This window comes from Silene latifolia, chromosome 9 (assembly GCF_048544455.1).
Source record: "Silene latifolia isolate original U9 population chromosome 9, ASM4854445v1, whole genome shotgun sequence".
In the NCBI taxonomy this organism is placed as follows: domain Eukaryota; kingdom Viridiplantae; phylum Streptophyta; class Magnoliopsida; order Caryophyllales; family Caryophyllaceae; genus Silene; species Silene latifolia.
The window spans coordinates 203,644,908-203,650,340 of NC_133534.1; the positions used below are offsets into that span (position 1 = coordinate 203,644,908).

At 36.4% G+C, this 5,433-nt stretch overlaps 1 pseudogene; it reads left to right on the forward strand.

Moving 5' to 3' along the window:
- Positions 1-423: 423 nt before the first annotated feature.
- On the forward strand, positions 424-4,738 carry LOC141600374 (ubiquitin carboxyl-terminal hydrolase 24-like; annotated as a pseudogene).
- The last annotated feature ends 695 nt before the right edge of the window (positions 4,739-5,433 follow it).

Consider the following 5,433-nt stretch of genomic DNA (forward strand, 5'->3'; position numbering starts at 1 on the left):
ACTTTACTATTCCAATTCCAATGTTACACACAAGTTCTTTTTTATTATTAGTGTAATTGGTAATCAAATTGGACCTCTAATAGTAAAAGTGGATGCACGATATAAGCATCACTTAGTTATTTAACTAATAATAGCCGAATGAGTTTTAACGCACTCAACCATTAGTAGAAAAAACACCTATTGCGTCAGTCAATTTACGTCGGTTCTACAAAAACTGACGCAAAAAGTACTTATTTTTGGCGGGAATCCATTTTTGGCCTATAGTAAAGCTTTTTGCGTCAGTTCTTAAAAAAACCTGACGTATATAATACGTCGGTTCTCAGCAAAACTGATATATTTGATCAAATAGATCAGTTATATTACTCAACCGACTTATTTGATATAACTTTTTTGCATCAATTTTACCTAAACCCGATGCAAATACCGACCACTACCGTATTAAGTAAAACACGAGTCCCTTTCCCCCCATTCATTCCTTCTATTAAAAATTAACACCTCTTTTCCTCTAGTCCCTCATTCAATCGACACCACACCACACCACTGCCCCACCGCCCCCACCGCGGACCTACCGCGGACGCACTGACGACTCTTTGTCGACCCCAGTGTCGCCGTCTCACGCTCTTCTACTCATCTAATTCCTAATTTGTTATTGGTATGATTTTAACTTAATTTTTTTGTTCCTTTGTCTAAAAAAAAAACTTAATTTTTTTGTTGTAAGTTCTTTTAATAGGTTTTACTATTGTTGTTTATATACAATTTTGTATAGTAATTGATTTGTTAGTATGAATTGAATGTAAATCTAGAATTGTTTTAGGGTTAGGGTTAGGGGAAATTGGGGGTTTTATATTTGATTAGTTGGTTTGGGTGGGTTAATTTCTGCTACATTTTACACTACTGCCCTCGCCTAATCGCCGCCTTCCACCCTCGTCAACGACGACATCCCTCACAGTCCCACTTATAAGGTATGTTTTGATTGTTTTCCCTAATTTCTCCAGTATTTCTTACGGTGCCAGTTTATAGATGAACGATTTAGGTTTTTGATAAATTGTGAAATAAATTGTTGCTATTTTCGCCCTTAATCAAACCTGAAGTTTTAATAATTTGATAATGAGTTGTTGTAAAAGACACTGATTTGGTGGAAAAAAGGCCATCATAAAAGGTGTTGAAAGTAAACCCAAATAAAATGGAAGTGTTGATGGTCCCAAAAATTGCAGTTCGTTGAGTAACGATGTTATGTCTAAAAGAGATGTTAGTTCTGACGTGTGTTCATTGTGCCTGTCGAATAATTGTGGAGCTGTTCTTCTGTAACCTTCGATAAGTACTCCCAAAGTTGATCCGAATTCAAGGCCCAAGAACTCATATCCAAATGGTGTCCATAATGAGTCACCCATGTTTGTTCCTATTAAACATGATTGGAAAAAATGGTCAAATGGCTTCATTACTACTGCTTGCGATTTGCTTCCCCGTGGCCTGATCAATGCTAGGAATTTATGTTTCCTAAATGCAACATTACAGGCACTTTTATCTTGTTCCCCATTTGTAAAACTTATGTAGGAACTCAGAACTCGTGCAATTTCTAAGGTATGTTTTGGTTTGTATACATATGAAGCAATCTTTGGAATGCTGTGCTCAGTAGGACGGACGTGTCCTCATATTTTCCAACTACATGTTTAGGTTGACTATCCAACATTTATTGCATTTGTGGATTTTCTATCAGGGTTTGACATGCCCCCTAATTCAAACTCAAGGAAGAAAGACTCAACTGATATATAGAGATGGGTAGACCTTTCAGCCCTTCTATGTTTGAAGATGTCGTGAAGAACTTTACTCTAGATGTCCCAAGTGGTTTCTCTGGCAGGAAAAGGTTTCTATTTCTTTTAAATTAGTTCTAACGTTCTTTGAACGCTAGCGCAGTGGCTCCTTATTCAGGTTTCAGCCAATTACCTTTTTCTTGGTAGCTTAAACCTTTTTCATATTGGTAAGTGTCGTATCTACTAGAATGCTAGTCTTATCTTTGTTGTAGATATTGTTCTTTCACCAACTAGTTTCAGCAACTCATACACAAATGACATGAAACATGACTGCAGTTGAATCTCATGCAAGTTATACAATAGCTCCTGTAATTTGTAGAAATGGGTTTTAGGTTTTGCCACGCTTCAGTTTCTCTATGGGTAGTTGTAGAAGGCCTTAATGCAAGAATTTATCAGGGTTATGTCTATGTGCTTTGTTAATCTCATGCTAGTAACAGTTAAAGAATATATGACAGTCATAGAAAAATTTTTGAAGTATGTTTGAAATCCATGTGCATTATTCTTGTTGTAGTTGTGTCCCATATCCTGTGTGCAGGGAAAGTGGTATTTATTAGCAGTAAACCCATTAGTGTATTGGTAAAGTGCTGTAGTTTACTTCCAGAAAGCTGTATATCCAATTCTTGTCAGATGAACTCAAGCGGAGCTCAGGAAAAGTATGACTGAGCGGGGAAGCCGACACATCTTTTTCTATCCTGAATACCACCACCTTTTTCTCTACTCCCAGTTCCCTCTGTTCTTTTGTGACTATTTTATGCATGTGGTGCATATCATGTTTGCGATGGTTTATCCAAACAAATTATGCCTTTGATATGCAATTTCTCACATCTCCTCCACTTGATATCCAAAATAGAATACTTGCTCGTCATTGATGATGAACCTCAGATACACTTCATGTAGGAGCATGCGAAAAAAATAATCTGATATGAGTTTGAACTTTGAAGTTGCTAGTTTGTTACTATAGTGGAAGTTAAGAGAAGAGTATGGTAAATATGTTTTGTCTGACTGTCTGAGCCACTTTATTGTCACCATTATGGGGGCTTCGCCTGTTATTTGTGTCTCTTCTTTATCAGTTTATCAATTGAATTACCTATTTGTAAGTGACCCCTTGCGTTGTTACATAGTTGCTCAGTGGTACATATTGTCTTACTTGGCTGGCATAGTTACTTTGTTGTTTTATGGCTGTAATAACTGTTAAGGGACATTTATGGTTTTGGCTTTCTAAAACCCTATAATAACTGATATATAATTATCATGCAGGCAAGAGGATGCTCAAGAATTCTTAAGATTTATAATGGACCGATTGCATGATGAACTGCTCAAGCTTGGCGGTCAGTTTCCTGGGTGGGTGGGAATAAGTCATCTCTTGTGTCGTCATCGGATGATGATGAGTGGGAGACTGTTGGTCCTAAGAACAAATCAGTTGTGACTAGAACTCAAAGCTTTGTCCCATCGGAATTAAGTGCAATATTTGGTGTTGAAAAGTGTTGTTAACGCAAAAGGTAAGTGATATTATGTATTACTCTCATGTCTTTTGTTGCTTTGTAATGGCCGTTGTTGTACGTATTTTACTTGCCTAAGCACATTAAGCTTTTGGTGCACCCTTCTATAAGTATCTTTGGAGTTTATGTCATTCTTTGTATATCCTATCATGCATTAGAAATTATATACTTTGGTTTGGAACATGTAACCCCGTAACTGCTGACTCTGTCACAGCTCGTATGAATTAGAAATTTTAAGCAGCAAAAAATTGAAGGGAAGTTTGGGTCGTTTGGCATGTCACTCTTGAACTTAGAAAAAGTGTAATGAGACTAAGGCTATAAGTGCAATTGTTTTGAAACTTAGGTAGTACTTTTATCATTTTTGATTGGGATTGCGAAGGAGGGGTTCATTGTGAGTTGGGACTGTAAAAAAATGGTTGCTAACGTGGCTGAAAATTGAGCATGCTATTTATCTTTATATCTCTGCATGACTTTTATGCAAGACGAGTGGTAGAAGACAACGGTTACTATGGTGGAGCAGAGTAAGGTTCTCAATACACCTGGGGCTGAAAAGCAAACAAAAAGAGAACTCTTTGATGCGCTTCGTCAGGAGCTCGTGTAAGTATTCTTACTGTTGAGATGCCCTTGCTGTTAACCATTGCTTCGACCAGTTTCCTGATAATAGTATCATGTTACTTTGATAGTATTTAGTTGGCCATAATTATTTGTAGCCCTTGGCTACAAAAGCTAAGGATTGCAAAGTAGGGAGATATCTTTCTGATTGTCTAAGTTTCTGCCTGTCTAATTGTGCCATATATTTTTGCCCTTTCTGCTCTGGTCTTCTTCATCAAAAACCGTATTTTTCCCACTTCTCAAAATATGTGAGGGGTATTTCAAAATTTTTTAAGAAGATGAAGAAATGGAGCGAATATCTAATACGAGAATTGGTTATATTTGTATACCAGTTTAGTAGCTAAACATAATATCGTAGAGGGTAAATATACTTATGGGGTTACATGTTCCAAACCACTTTGTAATCAGCGAACTTGAAATTAACCATACAAAACCGAACACTAAAACTGGCTTGATGAAAATGTTTTTTTTTTGTATCAGCCTTGATGAAAATATTTTTTGTACCAGCCTTGATGAAAATATTGCTTGATGTGCTATTATAAGAGGTGACAAGGCTAAAGTGAAGATCAAGGAGTACGAGTTGCTAAGGAAGAATTTCAGTGACACTGGCTGTCCTTGGATTCAATTATCAATATGGCAAGGATACTCTTATGGCTAAGTATGAATTTGAAAGTGGAGTCATTGATGAAGCATTGTTTTATATTTTTTTTTATAGGTTAATTGGTTAAAGATCTGTAGGTAATTGACTTGGAATAATCAGTTTGTATAAAGATATTTGTTGTTGATTATAAAATCATCTTGCATTTGTGGTATTCAGATTGTGAGTTTCATATAATTTGGGCAACAAATTTTTATATAGAAAAAAGCATTTATAAATTGTGTCGATTCTTGAAAGAAATGATGCAAATGAGAAAAATGAATTGGCCCTAAAACAAAATATCAATTGCATCAGTTATGATAACAAATGACGCAAAAAATAAAGAAAATGCATCGGTTCTATAAAGAACTGATGCAAATGTTGAAGCATTTGCGTCGGTTTTACATATAATTGCGTTAGTTTTTAAAACATAACTGACGCAAATGGTTCTTTTTTGCGTCAGTTTTTAAAATACAACTGACGCAAATGGTGAACTTTTTGCGTCAGTTTCACAACTGACGCATAGTATATACGACCCCTCGATATACGTCAGGCCAAAACCGACGCAAAAGGCCCTCTACAACTGACGCAATAGGGTTTTTTTCCATTAGTGAACGCCCTTTTAACTCACGTAGTTTTGCTCATGAGGGAAAAACAAAACTCGCAAGGCAAGTGAGGTCTTGCACAAAACTTAGACACATCCAATAATTAGGCACAAAGAAACAAATAAGGATGCATCAACAAAATGAATAGCCACTTTCCTCATCTAAATGGCGGAGTCAACTAAGAGGGAACAAATATAAGGGCATATACTCCGTCACAAATACTAGTTCAACAAACCACTAAGTCTAAGAGAATGGAACCAAATCACCTC